Raw genomic sequence first — 20,126 nt, forward strand, 5'->3', positions numbered from 1 at the left:
CAGGTTGCGGACGCTGAACGAGGACTCTGCACCGGCACCCAGCGCCAGACTCCGAGCAGCACAACCGCACGTCGTCAAGGTGTCGACATGCATGATACCCACTACTAACAAAGCCTATCCTTGCACGAGCTATCGCAGGCAGCAAGACATCCGCTACTGCTCTTACCACCCGACCTAACTATCGCAGAGGTTTTTTTTCCTTAGCTCTTGGCTTGGCACTTTTTCCCTCTGCCCTTCAAACCGCTACCCTTCGTTCGATTTCGACCCAATCTATCTCCAGATGAGCGCGTATTAATGGATAACTTTAACCAGACGTAGGCAAACATCGCAGTACCAACATCCTGCGACACCTCACTTTAGTGAATACTAACCCTTATGCAGAGATGGCAATAGACCTATTGTGTTGGCCATCATGCCGGTGTGGGCGTCAAGGGGCTCCACCTCTTATTGAAGGAAAAAAAAACCGTCAGCGCCTTACGTTTTTCTGCTACGGCTTTTCAAAATATTCAATGACTGGAAGCCTTTTGTTCGTAGGTTTTCAGGTGTGGGAGCTAAGTTAATTTCGAGTTAAAGAATAAACCCAAAAAGCGAACAGTTTCTTGGAAACGTAGAATTTTGTCCACCATTGTGAGCACTGGTTGGTTAAACTTTGACAAGCACAATTAAAATTGACTCGCCTAGTGTTCTCAGCCAACCGAAAACCAGTTGTCATGGCCCAGGTTTCCAGCCTCCTAATGGTTAGCTGTGGCTGCCTCGTCGTCTACAGAAGATCGCAAGATTGCAAAGTCATACACAAACAAAGAGAATTTGTCAGGGCTACTTGATTGGAGGAAATGCCATTGATAGCAATGGCAAACAATGTGACGACACTGCAATATTCAAGAGAATGGGGTCCCTCAAGGTAATCAGACAAGGCTCTGCCAAAGTGATATCGAAAATGCCGGTCTTCGAGAAAGGACTGGATAAGAAGTGGCAGGCGTCTGCATAGTCCCCATTCATGAAGTTGTTGAAGGGTGCCGTACCTCCAAGTGCTGTTATATGCGATTTCGAGGTCAGAACACACAGACCAACTCGTTTTGGCGTAAGGACGACTCCTGTACCGCCATCTCCAGCAAAATTTAGTTGTCAAGGGTGGAACGGTAGCACCTAAAACTGCACTGGGAGTGGCTCAGGCGACCTCGGGATTCGAGCAGCCAGACGAAGTGGCAGTTGACCATGCGTTCAAGAGTCTTACGCATGCAACTCATATGGGCTAAACTCTTAATTGTTAGGGGCGCTACATTCCTTACTTGGTTTCCAGAATGGATCTAATATTGTCTTCTTCCAAGTCGTGGGGTATTGTCCATCAAACCAGATCTTATTGGAACAAGAGAGGAGCTGATGACACATATGACGAAACATAGCATAATGGATCTCATCATAGCGGTGTGTGACTGCAGACAAAGATAATTTCACTTCCCAGACGGAGAACAGAAGGTTGGAGACTTCCTCATTATGCAGAAAGAAGTTTAGCTTCCTCATCTCTGCAGTCATATGGAACACTTCAAAAGCAGGAGCTTGTCTGGATGACTTAGTGACGAAGTGTTCAGCCAAAACCTGAGCCTTGTCTGCTAGCATGTCCACCAAGACCTATTACACAACAAGGCTGTAAGACTTACTGCCCTTGCTGGAAATTCGTCATAGTGAGTCCCAAACTTGCACAGTGGAAATGGACCGATTCATGATAGTCTTAAATTCCCTCCAGGAAGCCTTCTTCCATTCATGTATCACTGAGCTTGCATGTGCTCTAGCAGATCTGATGCCATGAAGGTTTTCTGTAGTTGGACAGTGAAGTTCTGCAGAGCTGTTCGCCTGGACCCGATTGCCAATCGACAGTCATAATTCCACCAAGGTACAGGCCATCATCTGAGGTGGTTTCTAGACTGGGGATGGACTGTGCGGCAACCCATTTGATATCGCACGTGATATGGACCACCATATCCCGTGCACATTCCTTTTGTTCAAAAATACCCTGCCCACTATACTGCAACCAATTTGCCCATTTTATCATCCATTTGAGTTGTCTCCTGTCGCCCAACGGCTTAGTCAGCAGATGGATCCACACTGGGAAGTAGTCTGTGCAATTTAAATATTGAGCCACTTCCCACTGAACTAAGTCTGCAATAGCTAGAGAACAAAAAGGTCAATGGCTGAGAAAGGCCCTGTAACTGTGGAAAAGTGCATTCCGGACCTGGGTGAGATGACAGGTATTCTCAGAATGGATGAGTCACTCAATCATCCGACCCCTGGAGCAAGTGGTAGCCGAGCCCAACAGCACAGTGTGTCTATTGAAGTCTCCCACAAGGCGGAATGGGCGTGGGAGTGCCCAGAAGAGTTCTGCCCTATCTGCATCCAAAGTATCATTAGGCAGAAGGTACAAAGAACACACTATGATATTAAACATTGTGAGAACTTCGGCAGTTGCTTTCATGGCCGTGGTAAGAGGGACAGGAGAGAAGTGGCATCTCAACAATAGAACAGCCACCCCACCTTTCGCCTTGTCTCCAGTTCCATTACAGTGTAACCACCCACACAGGAAGAATGACAAGTGTGTCGGTGACTAAGGTGAGTTTCTTGTAAGCAGATGTAGAATGGTTTCTCCTGGACCAGGAGCTGTAATTCTTCCAAATGTGAGTGGATGTGCATTTATATTCAATTGCAGTACAGCAGTACCTGTGGAACCCACTGTTTAGCAATGGTTGTTCTTTTCTTTCTCACTCTGAGGCAGTGAATTACCGGGGAGGTCCTGCGGACGTTAGCCGGTTTTCAGCTCCAGTTCCTTCAAAGCATAGTCCCTGTCAGAGGAAGATCGCTCGTCAATAATATGATTTAACTACCGCTTTCTTGGACTTTGGACTACTTTTCGAAGGACGTTTTTCTTTACTAATGGGAGGAAGTGGTTGCCTGGGTTGTGGAGACAGCTTAGTTAGCTTCTGATGGTGGGTACCGGTATCTGGCTTTAGGGGGTAAGCCCATTTGCTGACGGCTTTTGAACGACTTCAGTTTCAAGCTGAGTGTTTCCCCCACAGGTGCATAGACAATAACATGTGCTCGTACTTTAATCTGTAGTCTGAGTTCGTGTGGACGCACAACACTTGGCGATTGGTGTCTTAAGGGCCGATGTAAAAGAAGTAGCGAAAACAGGAGGTTGCACAGCTTTGAAAGCTTTTTTAGCTTCATCATACCTTATGTGTCCCTTGATTTCCAACTCCTGAATTTTCCTTTCCTTATCGTAAACCTCACACTTTCGGAGCAAGTGTACAAGAATTGTTTGATTCGTGAGCTGAGCCTTCACAACTAACACACGTAGCCCTCCCATTGCATCTCATAGTGGCATGGCTCAGTCTTTGACACTTATAGCATTGGATTGAGTCAGGAACAAACGGGTGAACCTTAAGACAGATGTAGCCTGCAAGGATATGTTGAGATAATTCCGGAATAGAATAAATGTTGCCGACTTTTCCAATTTCCCATTTACCCCACAGAGTTACATGAAGAATGGAAAATATAGGAGTCACGGAAGTGCAGAAATATGAGGACAGTCAATCATTTATCGTAGCAGGAAAGCACTCCCTTACTAAAGTTAGGGTGTTATGCGAATCACACTCGACTGTGTAGACACCTAAGGTGTGAAATCCCAAGAGCTTAGAAATATGGTTGAATTAGGAGTTTCAACTAGAAAATTTCGGCCTGTTTGCTGTATTGCAATGAAAGTATTATGACACCCTAATGCCCTATTACTATGATTCTGGGACTTGCACTGACCAGCCGAGCTCTTTGATGAGTGGGTTTAGGTAGTTTTAGGTACTACCTGACGATTCACCCGTCCGACAGCAGCAGCAGCAGCACTACTGGTGGGAGACGTTGCCCACTAGAGACTTTTTTACCTCAAGAGCCATTCACCTCCTAAGCAAGTAGCACATCTTGAAGGTGAGGGGACTTTTTAGAGGTATGTACCTTCCCCGCAGTCCAGACAGTGAAGGCGAGACCCCTGTTCTCCAAAACACACAAGATTCCACTACTGTGCTGCACGGTCCTCACGGTGACAGGGCTGGTGGCGCTTATCGATCACCAGCTCAGGAATGCTGGGATCGCCAAACCTATACTCACAAACTAACGCAGAGCCCCTAGGGGAGAAACATTAGAGCCATGCGAACTGCAGACGCTCTGTGCAGCTGTCCCAGGGGAGAAGTTTCACTTCAGGAAATTAACTGGCAATTCCCTCCACCGCCTAGACGCTGCCATAAGGCGTCACTGTAAAAGAGTCACGAAAGACTTCTTAGAGGCAGCAAGTATGGTACTTGCTCCTGAAAACTACGTCGTAAGCTGGTTTACACAGGTTGGAGCGCCGCTACGGCAGTCCCCACCGACAGAAGTGTGGGGCCAGGTGACCAGCACTGCTGTTGCTGGCCGTAATAGGAGTGGCAGTGCCCTTTAGCCTTCAGCTGGACACTTGACACCAAAACGTGGAGTTAATGTAACGTCTAGAAGTAGCCCTGCCTACCGAGTAGGAGAAAGGGCGGGGGGGGATCTATATATGGTTGGCCAGTGACGCCCTAGAGGTGTAAAGCGACTAGCCAGATTGGCGAAAGCTTGTCAAGTGTCAGTGAATTGGTGGGTCGACTGTAGGGAGGAAGAAACGCTGCGCTGCCACAATTCTTCAAAATCTATGGTATTGTATTCAGAAGAATGTGCAGTCACATCACTGGGGCGCAAACTCCATGTCGCTCGTGGCCAGCCTCAGTAAGTTCTGACATGGTTTTATCACTCAGCGCTGCTCTTGTTTGTAGCCGTTAATTTGATTGCAATTATTTCCCCGAATTCCGTGAGTCTCCAGATGAAAGCATCCTGCCGAGTCCCAAAATCCTCTTCTGTCGTAGACGCCCTGTGACTGGAGCTGTTTTAAGTCGTCAACCTGCTTTCACTGGGAATTTGTCTTTCTGCATTTGCTCTTCACCACTCGGAAACTGCAGACAGACCTGAAGCTCCCTGTCTTCGCCTCTATCCTGTACCAGGACAAGGCACCGCTGGTAACAGCACCGACAGGTAATAAACAACTGCCTGACGCCCCCTGCCATGGTCGCCAGAGGCACAACACTCATTCAAAAGCCGGGTTACAAAAAGAAGCTCTCTGTAACCCCGACCATAATGTGCCCTTAGCTCAAATGGTTCAAATGGCTCTGAGCACTAAGGGACTCAACTGCTGTGGTCATTAGTCCCCTAGAACTTAGAACTACTCAAACCTAACTAACCTAAAGACATCACACACATCGATGCCCGAGGCAGGATTCGAACCTGCGACCGTAGCAGTCGCACGGTTCCGGACTGCGCGCCTAGAACGGCGAGACCACCGCGGCCGGCGTGCCCTTAGCAGTGTGGTTGACATCGCCCAGCATCCCACCCGCTTGGCTCTCCATGAGGATGACAAAACATTTAGATTTCTCTCCGAGACACTGATGGAGCCACAAACTGATGACTACGTAAGAAGCTTTGTGGCATCTTCGCCTTTATTCATTATCCAGATCATTTGAAGTCTATTTACAGACAATAAACCAATTACGTTCACGTTTAAAAACCTGAAGGATAATCGTTCTCCAACAATTTCATCAAATAGAGTTCATTGGTTAATTTACGACGGACGTAAGTGGAGCAGGTAATTTAGTTTATGTATTTTCTCCAGGATAGGTGCCACCTCTCGTAAAGTAAGTCACTCAACCGCAGAATCGTCCTCGTCCCAGCAAACAAACCTGCAGAAAGCACAGAGACACCAGCAGTTTACACTAGAGCAAGCCTACCCGTGTGTTACAAGTAACCACACATTCCAGGAACACCACTATCGTGGACGGGAGGGGGCTCTGTGGGAAGAATCGTTTTTGAATGACACGAGGAGCATTTATAAGCGAGACAACATGCATGATGCAAGTAAGTACTTCGGGGGAATAATACCCGTGAAGCACAGAAGATAAATAAATAGGTTATTTTGCACAGGGCAGCTGCAGCAAATAATCAATGTTCTAACTGAAAATTTAAATATGTATTAGACCAATTGAAGGTGGACACAACTGGTATAGATAAAAATACGTTAGTAGTTTGTGGCCATAAAGTAATGTCTTCAATTTAAGACGACGCATTATCTTCGTCAGAGGAACGCTAGATCAACAAATTGTGTAGGCTCAGGAACAGATGTACGCTGGAAGACCTAATTCAAGGGAACAGCATTTAGAGGTTACCCACTGAAGTAAACAAGACAACCACTGTCAGACACCACCTCCCATCTTTTAACTAAATTTCTACCTGCAACCTAACATTCCCGGCCGTGAAACGATCTGTATGGATCTTTGCATGTGTGTAGACGGGGGGAGGGGGGGGGGGGGGCAAAATAGTGCAATACTATTTATTATGCCCAATTTCACTCTAAGTGCTGAGCCACACCACGGAAGGTAATTTGGCATTTTAGGTTTAGAGGGAATATCTTTGAAACAATGATATGTATAAAATGTTTCTTATGAGAAATGATATGTAATTCATGTTCTGAAGAACTGTATAATTTTAAATTATGCAGAAAGTACCAACAATTTTGAAAAACGGTTCAATAAAGCTGGTTTTTGAAATACCATTTTTGGAATGCAATGCGCTGTCAACTATTTTCGACAGACCTAACTAAAGTAAACATTCATTACTATTTGGTCCACTTCTATTCATTTTCGTTGTACATGGTTTTAAGTTTACATTCCCAATCCTTTTTAGTTCACCCTTCCATATATGTTTATTTCGTTAATTGAAAGTAGTAGCATTATTAACATAGAAAGTAGTTACAATAACGATAATACGGTATGTCAGAAAATGTTTTAAACTTAATTTTTTCACAGCATGCTCACGAAACTAACAAATTTCATGTCATGCACATGACAGAAGGCTGTATAGAACAAGATTTAACAGGATTTGGAAGTCAGTGGTGAACCTCTTAACAGTCTGGTTTTTACTAGCCATATGTCAGCACATTGGTATACCTTGCGAAGAGAACTGATTATGTACAAATGACTGCAGCTCAATTGTATTGTTTTTCAAGTGGTGATGAAAGGAGTTCGTGTTAAGGTTTTCAGATCTAGCTCTGTTGATTGATTATTTCAATCTCCACTTGATAAACAATACAGTCAAGATGCAGTCTTAAGCATATGATCAGCTCTCTTCTCCAAGCATACCGGTATACTGGAACGTGCCTGATGCAAATCACTATATTTACAGGCTCACCACTGATTTTCAAATCCTTTTAAATTTTGTATTGTCATGTACAGTACATATGAAGAAATCCATCTGATGTGCAAGCTGCAAAAGAGCATGTTTTAAACACTTCCGTAAATATTATTATTGTAATGATTTTGTATCCTAATGACTTATTTTCAAAGAACAAAATACATGGGACATGGTAAATCGAAAATAAACTGTGAATGTAAAATTAAAAATTTAAACATAAAACAAGAGAAATAAATAGAATAGTAACAAATATCTGGATGCTTTTATTAGGTTATTGAAAATACTCTGACAGCACACTGTCTACAGCTTATTTTCCAAAATATAGTATTTCAAAAACCAACTTTATTATGCAGGGTTTCTTTGATTCATGTTGTAACTAAAGTTTTCATTTTTCAGTATTTTGGTGGGTTACTTTTGAATGTACAGTTTGCAATAACGTTAATTATATATCAATGTTCATACGAAAAAAATGTGTGTGATGGTTTCTAAGATATTCACTCAACCTAAAATGCCAAATTACCTTTCACAGTCGGTTCACTTGAAAGTGAAACTGGGCGCAAAAATACATGTAGTGCACTATTTTGTCCCCTTTCCACAGACGCAAAGTTTCACAAATATCGTTTATTGACACCTGAAAATGTTCCCGTGTTAGTGTAGAACAAACATTGCCTGTCAGAAGCTTCGAAGACAAAAACCTCGACAAAAAAAAATTCATCCACCAAATACGAAACAAAGCTGCAACCAAGGAAGTCCATCACTTAAAGTGTCTAGGTAAACTAAATTCTGAAAATACAGAAACGAAAGGCGCGAGAACACCAGTGCTTCCATAAAACAAATACGAAAAGTGCAACTTATCCAGAGAAAGATTTGGCAATCAAAGAAAAGAGGCAACTCCATACACAGTAGAGAACAACCCTCGATCCCAGACTGATTTGAGAGTTCAGATTCTCTCTCTCTCTCTCTCTCTCTCTCTCTCTCTCTCTACACACACACACACACACACACACACACACACACACACACACACACACACAACCTGTACAATCCTGCTCCTAGACTACAATGAACTCCTTATCCACACGAGAATGCACCAACAAAAATTATTCCTAAGCCACAAGAGTCAAAACAAGCTGCAAAATCTACTACACCAATCACACTGCAGCCTCTCTTTGGATAAGCGATCCACGCTACAACAACAGTTTGTTAAATTATTGTTCTACGTGGATTGTTTTCCATAAAACTGGCAAACAGCCACCCAAAAATTATACCCCACAACCAGCAAAGCTACGCGCCATACAACTTGTAGATGGTAAATATTCTCGGACAGACAGGATTTACCGAATAATTAGACCTCTGCGGCCTTCTGCTACCAATGAATTTTTATCCGACAAGACTAATAATAGGTACAATAAAATAGGTTTGACTTCATTTGGGAAGGAACGGGAGAATCAATTTTTCTTTGTAAACAATAATGAAAACTCAAAATCGCAATATAATGATGTCCTACATGAAACCTCCGCTGACCAGCTAGTATACGACCACATATCAAACAAGGATGAGCGCGGCTTGTATGAGGATTCTGAGACAATTGGAAAGTTAAATGAGTTTAAAAAGAGCGGTTGGACGACATCTGATGAAATAGATGTGCGAACCTCTCGTGACAGCAGTAGCTCACGACAAACATCTAAGTGCAATGCTGTTTTCAGTTTCCCAGAGCGGCAGAATGACAGTCCTACAGTACGTACAACTTAGACTGCACTTGACGTAGCCCCGACAAACGATTTCCAACCTTTTGCCGAGTTCATAATACAGAATCAGTGAGGACGCGAATTGTGCCCACTGAATGAAAATGTTTCGAGCCTTTCTCGGCGCACTATGTTGCCGCAAATGTGTCACTAATTGCCAGTAACCGACACCAGACAGGCAAAATACAGGAATTCATTGCGTTTTCCATCACTCAACGTCAGTCCTGCGACATTTCAAATACTATCAAATTGGTGATTTCTGTCCGAGGTATGGACAGCGATCTGCACCTAACAGGCATTCGTGTTGGGTCAAGAATAAAGTCAACGCTTTGTAATTCAGGGTCGGAAAACCCAAAATTGGAAGATTTTAATACTATCCATACAAGTTTAGGGAACAGACAAAAGTAATGCAATAGAAAGCACTAAACGAAAAACTGTAGTAACGACATTAAAAATCTGTTTATCACAAAAATATTCAAATTATCTCTGAAGGAGACGCGTATAAGTACGTGTGACGTGACACGACCGTACAGCACGTGCCGCACGAGTAAGCGCGGTTCCAGCGCATATTGCGACGTGTACACCATATTTCTCACGCGCCGCCTGGCGACGCTCTGCGCTGACTGAACCGAAGCGCGTGCACCCTGTTATCTTTCTCAAACGATTTTACAGACTATATTCACTGAAAATATTTGATTTTTGCCTTACTTGTAGCGTCATGTCTCAGCTTCGTGGCGAAGTGCCTATCATCTCGCTAATCCATTCTTGATGTGATGTACACATATTAGTGAGACACTACGCAAAACTCAAAAGAGTTTGCAACCAAAATTAGGGGTCGTTGTGATTTTACGTTTGGCGCGTATTACACCATATGTTGCTGCGTATGAAATTTAGCTAACATGTTGAATTTCTGTTTACACTTGGGAGGAGGTCTATCTGCCTCCGATCTCGAAAAAATTGGATCCCATGTAGCGCGCTCACTTCCGATCTCACGCCCGCGAGAATGAAATACTCGGAACATCTCTCATATCTCCTAAACCGCTCGAGACATCGAAAGGAAAGTTTGGCGAATGATAGCACACAAGGAGGAGAGTGTTTTGCCAATTCTGAAACACACGGAACTTTCTTATCCATGGCGATATATCAGTACTTCCCTTTTTATTTATTACACTCCAGTGACCAATTTTTAAGAGTTGTAGACAGCTAGCGAAACAAGAGCTTCCTAGTATGAGAATAAACATGAAATTTCCTCTTTTATATTACTGCGAACCGACACTATCAAGTTTCTCGTAGGCTATTGAGCTCTGTGATTGACAATTATCAGTTTAATGAGGCATTCCGTTTTGGATTTCTGTCGCAATAGCTGTTGTGAGATGAGTTTGGCAAATTATACTGTGAGAAAGAAAGTACAATTAAACCAATCACCAATAGGAATGTGGTCGTAACTCACAAACGGTGATGCTTCTTCGACTGAAGAGGTTAACACAACTCTCACAAAAACAGATTGCCAATTCTGCTGGTGGAATCCCCGTAACCCACCGTATTTTTAACACTGAGCGACTGGAATGGAAACTCCCCAAAGGATTTTATTCCTTCTCTTGATCTCAGAAGTATTAAAATAATGACGAGCGTTCCTTCAGGCGAAATGATAGGCACATGCCAGATACTGTTTACTCACCTACGGCTTGCCAAACTGACAATGCCTGATCGCGAATAAAATAGATCAATTGTTTATTTTTCTCAATAACAACTGTCACCCAACACAATGGTCAGTGTATCGGCAGCAGCGTAGGATAATGCGCGACAGGAATGCACAAGCTAGCCATGTGTGCCTTGTGAGATGGAGTTCGAAAAACATTGTCATGAAAGTAGATCTGCCTTTGTCAGCAGCACATTTCAACAAATTAAATATATCTAGTCATAACACTCTTTTAGGATATTCCTACTTTCGTAATAATACCGACCATTTTCTTCATTTGTTTGGCCTGTTGTATAATTAGTTTATTAATGCTGATAATGTCCATGCGACAATTTAAATGCTTTTTCTCATCACGGCGGACCAATTAAAGCATTGTCATTTGTGACTGCTTTTCAACTGTTTCTAGCTTGCAGCGAAAATGTGTCTTATTACTTTACTACATCCATATCCAAGTAATCACAGTGAGACTTCTGTACTTCAGATCTTGGACGCTTTTTACCAGGAGCACAAAGGGATCACACTTTCTTAATTTTTGTAACAGATCGTACATATACGGCAGCATTCTAGGTAGCGAGAAGATAACCTTGTTTTACATCACTGCTTTGCTTCTTAATCACATGGTTTTATAATAATCGTTGCTTCCTTATTCACTACCCACTGTCCCTTCTTGCGATCTGAAAACATCGCGGATGCATATGATACAATTCCAGCGGCCAATGGCTCACCATTTACTGAAGTATGCATTTTTCTTGACAGAATGCAAACAAAAACTATACAGATATAAATAACAGAAAAGTATAAGGTACTAACAAAGAAATCTGGAGCGCATAAATGACGAAAAACGGAACACTATCCGGGCAACACTACCGCTGCTGATGTGAGCATATGGCCGGGCTACTCTTCCGCTCCCCGCCTCAAATTTCCCACCGTGCTAGCGAGGCACGCGCGACGGGGGAAACTGTGCCTCGACCACAACGCCGCGCTCCCTGGTGCAGGCGCGTGTCGCGTCCCAATTTGCGTGGTTCCATTTGACCCTGTGAAGTTACAAAAACGCGCGCTGCGCTGCTTCGCGCTGCACGCGCTATACGCGTCTCAATTTGCGCCTAGCCTATTACCATCGATCGCTACCAAATTTCTCAAAAGTCTAAGATGCATTTTGCCAGGCAGCCAAGTATGGCCTTAACGTCGTGCTGCACAACCACCGAAGTTTGGACGCAATAGCAAAAAACAGACCTCAAGAAAAGGCAAACTTATAATGGCGAAGACTCAAGATTTGGTCGGTTGGTTTAAAAGAGGGGGAGGGGGCAAACTGCGAGGTCATTGGTCCCTTCTTTCTGGTAAATCATTACACAAGGGGAGGAAGAAAAGAAATGAGATAGATGTACTGTACAATAACAAGAGGAAAAGAAAGAACCGGATGAACGACAGGAGGGCAACCGACACTATAATGGACAAACAGGAGAATAAAACCAGAGAGAGAAGCAAGAAATGGGTAGAAGGGACCAAAACAAGAGAGCAGACAACCGTGTGGCTGGCCGACTACGAGAATAAAAGGAAAAGCCAGCCACTCTGCGACACATTAAAACAATCCACCCTAAAACAATTAGAGTGTAGAACAAGAAGGGACAAAGGAAATACACTAAAACTAATATAAAATGATAAAACCCACCGTCACGTATAAAACGTAAAATTAAATTAGCCAATGAGGCGTTGTCACCTAAAAATAATGGTAAAGAGTCCGTCTCAGGGCAGCCAAAGAAGGAAAGGACAGCTCACCAAGATATGGGCCACTGTCAGCCATGCGTTGCACCAACGCCGAGGCATGTGATTAAGGCGCAGGATGTACCCGTGTGTCACACAAGCGTGGCCAAAGCAGAGCTGACAAAACCACAGAGCCCTTGTGAGAGGCCCGCGAGATCTTCCACACTTTCCTAAACTCCTTAATGGCACACAGTTTGTTGTGCATACTGAGGTTACGCCATTCAGTCTCCCAAAGCCGCAAAACCTTGTGTAGTATTGAACACAGGTCAGCTGCAGAGAAGCCGATCTCCATAAGCGGTTTCCGCATAGCCTGTCTGGCCAGCCTGTCGGTAAGTTGGTTGCCTGGGATGACGACGTGATCTGGGGTCCAGACAAACACCACTGAATGCCTTTACCGTTCCAGGGCATTGATCGACTTCTGGATGGTCGCTACCAAAAGGATGACAAGGGTAACACTGGTCGATAGCTTGTAGGCTTCTCAAGGAGTCAGTATACAGGAGAAATGACTCATCAGGGCATGAGCGGAAGCGCTCAAGAGCAGAAGAGATAGCTCAGAAGCTAACACACTGCAGCCATCGGGCAAGGAATGCTCTTCAACATGTCCTCCATGGACATACATGAAGCCGACCTGATCAGCCATTGAACCGTCTATGTAAACCACTTTGTGGCCTCGGTACATGTAAAGAGTAAGACCCCACTCGTATAATGTGGCAAGGATACGACGATGGCAGGTCTCTTTTCGTAAATCAAAATGGACGGCAACCAGGTGTTGGCGTCTGGAAAAGGCTGTTCGGATGGCACACTCGAGGGACACGATTATCAGTGGTAGAGCGACCCTGGCGGAAGCCGCACTGACATGGAGCCAGTAGGCCACGTGACTCCAGGACCCAGCCCAACCACCAACATACCATACATTCCAGCAGCTTACAAAGAACGTTGTTGAGGCTGATGGACCGATAGCTGTCCACAGCAAGCGGGTTTTTACCGGGTTTGAGCACTGGAATGAGGGTGCTCTCATGCCATTGCTGTGGAAAGACGCCATCGCACAAGATCCGGTTGAAGATGAAGAGATGTCGCTAGAAATCAGGTAAGAGATGTTTATCTGACTGTGGATCCGATCTGGCGCAGGAGCTGTGTTGGGGCAATGCCCTTGGGCACTGAGGGCCTAACACTCGATAAATTAGACGTTATAGGATTCATTGTGGCGTGTAGTGAACAATAGGACGCCCTTCCAGACGCCATTTGAGAGTACGAAAGGCTGTGGGGTAGTTCTCTGACGCAGAGGCTCGAGCCTAGTTCTCAACAAAGTGCTCAGCAATTGTGTCTGCGTCGGTAGATAACACACCATTTATGTTAACGCAAGGAACACCTGTTGGGTCTCCCAATGGTCGAGATATAGCCCTCCCAACACTCCTGCTTCCGTCGTTTCGAAAGTTCGTGAATGCGGGCACAGAGCCCTTTAAAGGCTACGAGGTGCTCCACGGAAGGTTGCCGCTTATACCGCTCGCCGACGCTCCTTAATTGCTTCAGCGACTTCTAGCGACCACCAAGGGACTGTCTTTCGCCAGGGCACCCTGAACAGCGGGGGATCGCTCATTGTGCTCAGAAATGATTGTTCTTGTCGCCGGTGACACCAGAGGTGGAAGTTTCTCAGTCTGCCTTGTTTAAAGCCCATCTGGGCAGGCGTCTGTGGGCCTGACGCCCACGCAGTGACAGGAAGATGGGGAAGTGGTCACTACCACACTGGTCGTCCTCTCCAGTGGAAAGATGGGAGAAGTCCTGGGCTGCAAACAGAGATCAATGGTTGAGTAACTACCATGAGCCACACTGAAATGTTTGTCAGCCCCATTATTTAGAAAGCAGAGGTCGAACTGAGACAGTGAAGTTTCGACATCTCTGCCTCGACCAGTAAGCATGGTTCCACACCAAAAGGATTTATGAGTGTCAAAATCTCCCAAAAGTAGGAAACGTTTATGTAGTTGACCAATCAGTGCAGCCAATACATTCAGGGGTACTGCACCATCTGGAGGAACATGTACATTGCAGACAGTTATTTCCTGCCTCGTCATTTTGACAGCCACAGCTTCATACAGATTTGATGCCAGGAACCAGGTTTCCTGAAGGGCAATGCAGAAAGCAGATGTAAAGCTGAACAGTTGCCATAGCTCAGCCAGGTGTTGGAAAAACTGCTGCAATTCCACTGGAGGATGACATGTTGTGACTGGGAGGCATGGAGCATTCAATGAGGCAGTTTACACCTCAGGGTCACCTGCTGCCACTGACTTATTGCGTGAGCTGTCTATATCCATTGTGTAAGGGTCCAGCTAGATCTAGATCCTCAGAAGATACCAGAAACTCCGACCCATCCACATTTGCAGGGCTTGCCTGTAGCAGTGGTGGTGGGTGCCACCGCTAGTCCCTTGGCCTTGGGGATCTTTTTGGATTTCTCTCGCTGTTCCTTGGGTTTCTCTGGCTGGGAGGACTTCACTGATTCAGCCTCTGGGACTGAGAATGAGCATGAAGCCCTACCACCAGCTGCTTCTCCAGCTTAGAAGTGGAAATGGAGGTTCCCAATGGTTGGGGGATGTTGCTCCTGAAGTAGGTGGTGCAGGAGCAACAGGGAGGGAAGTGACCCCACTATCAAGGGGGCATGTATAGTCTTCCAGCTCAGGCCTGACAGGTTGGTGGAGCTGATGGGGCTAGAACTCTTGTAGCAGCAGCATAAGATGTCACACATACAGGATGTAAGTGTTCAAATTTCCTATTAGCCTCAGTGTAGTTCAGTGGGCTCAGACTCTTTTACTCCACGATTTTCCTTTCTTTCTGGCGAATCCTGCTGTCTGGCGAGAAAGACAAATGGTGCTCTCTGCAGTTGACACACATGGGCACATGGAGTATTGGGGTGTGATGGGCATCCACAATCTGGACATGTGATGCTAGAAGTACAGTGGGAAGACATATGGCCAAACTTCCAGCATTTACAGAACCACATTGGGGGAGGGGTACAGGACTTGACATCACAGCAATAGAGTCATCTTGACCTTCTCAGGCAATGTATCACTACCTAGGCCCAAGATGAAGGCATTGGTGGCAACCTGGTTATCCCTCAGACCCTTGTGGACACGCCAACTGAAATGAACACCTCGTCACTCTAAACTGGCACACAGCTCATCCTCAGACTGCAAAAGAAGGCCCCTGTGAAATATGATACCTCTGACCATATGTAAGTGCTTAGGGGGCGTGATAGTTACAGAAAGATCCCCAGCTCGTCACAAGCGAGAAACGCCTGTGACTGGCAGAGGATGCCGTTTTGAACTCCAACTCTGAAAACTTGTTCTCTAAATGCTCAACAAAAAAACAGGCTTCATAATCAAGAAATATTCCCTATCAGCTCTGATATACAAGGTATTGGGGCGAATAAGAGCTGTAGCCATCCTCAGCCTGACGATCTTCCCATGGTGTGGTCAAGGAGGGGAACGATTTGGGGTTGTACTTCTGTGCATTGAATTGAGCCTGTGAAGACTTAGAGACTGCTGGTGTTTGACCGCAAGCAAGTGTTTAAGTACTATACTTCATTGCATGTTATCTACCCTGTTGCCACCCACTCGCACCAGGGGCCCTGCCCACAGGCACCACCTGGCTGCAGCAAAGGCCACCTGGAAGGATGGCCATTGCCCTGAGTCCCGAAGCCCCAGGGGGATGGGCATCTAGCCCGTGGCATACGTGGGGAGTTACAACACAGGCATCAGCAGAGCGACCCCTGTGTGGTCAGGGGCTACAACCAACAGGGTACATGGTGGCCCCGCCACAGTGGATTGGGTACTGCACTGGTATCAGGTGCAAAGATGTCCACGTTCATCGTCTACAGAGAAAGCGACAGTGAATAGCGCATGGTGGAAAACACACTCAGGAAGGTGCCCTCGCCCAAGAGAGGGAGAATGGGCGGGGCTGCATTGCGACGACGAGAAAGTGGGCTAAAGATCTCTATGGACGATGGCCACAATGCACCATGTAAGGTGCCGTTCCCCAGTTGGCTCACTCTTCTAGAAAATTTTGAAAAATGGAAGTTAAACTCTATAGGGGACCAGCACAAAGGCCAAAACGTGTGAAACTCCTTGTAGTCGCCTCTTACGACTGGCGACAATACCGTGGACCTGTTCTTACCTCTGGACCTGCAGGGGGTTACACATTTGGTGTGAAAATGGGCAGAGTAGAGGTACCCCAGAAATCATACATGCAGTGAGACATCAGCAACGCTGCCGCCAACCTGTACCAACATCACACAACACCATATAGTTATTGCAGTACAATGGATACCAGAGGAAGAAGACACAAAGAAAGGCGAAACAGAACTGCAAAACTGACCAGACAAAATGGAGGCACAAGGCAGGGAGAACCTGACCAGTGTGGAGGCAAGGCCAATGCCTCCATAGCTCACTTTTACGCTGAGGGACTAATTCCATAGAAAAATTCAAGGACTTTCACCTGAGAGTGAATCGACAGAGACACTCAGATCTGTGAAGAGGTCCATCTGAATCTGGGGTCGAGCAGCTAACCAAGGGGGGTGGTCAGAAGGGAGGAGGACGGAAAATGGAAGTCACTAGAGACAAGCAAGGCACAGTCCAACTGGGAGACCCACCTGAGGCAGGCAAGGGTGGGAAATGGCCCAAAGCCACACAAAGAGCAGGGGAAGAGCAGTTAATCATGGCGTAGGAAAATAAATAGGGCTGTTGAATTTAAAAGCATCAACCAGAATACTCAACTAGGGCTATGTAAATGGCATCTGTGGCTGAATAGATACCATGATGATGAACCGGGTCCCAGAGTACGTGCACGAAAGTGCCTGATAAACTGGAGAGCGATAGTCCAGATGGAACACTAAAGTAGGGTTGAATGAACTGTGCATCGAAGAGATGTGGGCAAGGAAGTGAAGGCCATTGAGTTCACAAAAACAGCTAACCTTCCAATGACATATGGGGTAACCAAGTAAGATTTTTTTTCGAAAATAAGGCCAAGGAAAGGGAAGCGTATGATCCATCAGGTTTTGGGCATCGAGGCAGAGCTCTGGATTAGGATGGACCATAGTATAGAGACAGGAATGCACCACTCTCGATTTTAAGGGAGAGAACTGAAAATCATGTAAGAGTGTCTTGTGGAGAAATACCAGATGGCACCCTGGAGTTGTCATTGCACATAGGCCACCCAGTGGGAGCTAGACCGAAAACGTGGGTCTTCCACATACAGAGCCAGGGTGACTGATGGTCCAGCACAGGCTGCTAGTCTATATAGCAATGAGGAAAATGACACTACAGAATGCCCTAATCCTGCTTCTGTGGCGAGCTGAGAACAGTGCCAACCTAGACTGAACAGCCGATGGGACGGGACCTGACAAATAAGAATCTGACGCTGGACTACCTCCTAAAGGAACAACTTTTACACAAGTTAAATACCAGAGGGACATCAGCCAGTGGAACCATCACAGAGCTTGGCATACAGTTGCCAGGAGGCTTGGACCGACCAATTGGCCCCACAACTGAACATATTGGAAAGGTATGTGCTGCACTGGATTTTTGTGCTCTTTCTGCTGTGACAGGTAACACCAAATTTATGTGCGACATACCCTAATAAGTAGAGTGCAAGCCCTCAATCATTGGGTTTGTAGGCTGTGTACTTTAGAGCAAGTAAGGGCTACAGCTGAGCAAAAGTTAGGAGCCAGGTTTTTGCTTCACCAAGTCGAGTTCGAAATAGAACTTAACGCTGTAGGGTGCCAGGAGAATGATGGTATAGTAAGCGGAGGTACGTCGATAACAGTAGGGAAATTGCTGTTCTTCCAGAAGGTAAGGCTGTAGTAAATGTTATTTCATGACCTTTTGCTAAGCTCCCCAATCCTATATTTACACTGGTGCAATGATTGGATATGCTAACGTCGGATGAGTTGCCACACATTATTGAAGTGTTTTGGTTGTTGGTACAGTCTGCGCCTTACTTGAATCCGGCACTGATGTTTCATTGTTGGTCTACCAGTTATATTGTCATTCACTTTGTAGGCTCGCTCTCTTGCAGCCCACGTTACAACGATGTCGTGCTGCCAATCTACAGGTGTTGTCCCTAATGGACTACAGTAAAGTGAATATCTCTATACAAGAGTTTTTCATCGGTTGTTCAAGTGTTAGTAATTAGGTACCTTTCAGACAGTTTTTTATTGGGCTGTGATTGGACCCAGCAAGCGGGGTTAGTTTTAGATTACGCTGATAAAGTATTTTCCTTTAGGTATTGAACTGACAAATTCAGATTACGTTCATGGTTCAAAATGGCTCTGAGCACTATGGGACTCAACTGCTTAGGTCATCAGTCCCCTAGAACTTAGAACTAATTAAACCTAACTAACCTAAGGACATCACACACATCCATGCCCGAGGCAGGATTCGAACCTGCGACCGTAGCAGTCGCACGGTTCCGGACTGCGCGCCTAGAACCGCGAGACCACCGCGGCCGGCATTACGTTCATGTCGAGTTGGGACTGGAGTTAATGTAGCACTGGAGAGTTGACAGTTCGGTATAAGCCACATACCCAGTGGAGAAGCTGAGGGCATGTTTAAAGTTCTATCTCAGTTTCCTGACGTTTTGATCAATCCAATAAACTGCCCATCACAAATAGGATTCTTTACAAGGAACGGCTGACCAATGATTCTCCAGTTAGACAATCCCCATATCTGCTTTCACTGCCCGAGAGAGGCCTTACGGCGGATAGTGGACGAAATGCTTGAAGGAAGGAGTAATTAGGCTATCTGCATCTACTTATGCTTCACTCATGGTTTTAGTCCTTTAAGAGTCCGAATACCGCCTGCTCGTTTAATACATGCAGTTGAAACTGAACGTTATTTTGCAACCTGTTCCGTTACCGACTTACACCATTGTTTTACCTAGTTTAATGGGACAAAGATTTTTATAGTCTTCAGTCTGAACGAGACGTATTATCAGATTCCTCTCACTGAAGAACCAAAGCCAGTAATGGCCGCCTGCACTGACCAACTGGTCTGTGCACAGTCGCAGCCATCGTTTACCGATTATTGGGTAATAACTTGCGGTATCTGAAATTAATTCGGCTTACAGTTATCTGGTCGATGCTGTCTAGAGTGCCCTCTTCGAACACCAACATCTGGAGCAGGTTTGTCGGCGTTTTCGTGCTGGTGGCCTCCTAGTTAAGCTGTCTGAAGGAAGTCTAGCACGTGGGGAAATTCTTTCCTAGGGCATTTAGTGTCAGCTGAAGGGGGGTGAGGATCGATCAAGGATGGGCTAGATATTTGTGTTTTCCCCTATCTCTGAACAAGAAGGGAATTGCATGGCCAATTTTTCTTAACGAAGTTCGAGTCATATTTTGCTCAACTGCCTGCCCCCTTGAATGAATTACGGAAGATAAATGTGGAGTTGAGGTTGGGAGAATCAACTGTGGGCCTGTGATGCTCGCAAGACTGCTTTGACGACCCTCCCTCCCCCTCCTCTTCCCCCCCCCCCCCTCCCGTTCTATTAGTGTGAATTCCAGTAACCTTTCATTGTGCAGACAGATGGATTTCATTCAGGTGTGGTAGTCGTTCTACGAGAAGAGATGCAAAAGGCATCTTGTTCAT

This window comes from Schistocerca gregaria, chromosome 1 (assembly GCF_023897955.1).
Source record: "Schistocerca gregaria isolate iqSchGreg1 chromosome 1, iqSchGreg1.2, whole genome shotgun sequence".
In the NCBI taxonomy this organism is placed as follows: Eukaryota; Metazoa; Arthropoda; class Insecta; order Orthoptera; family Acrididae; genus Schistocerca; species Schistocerca gregaria.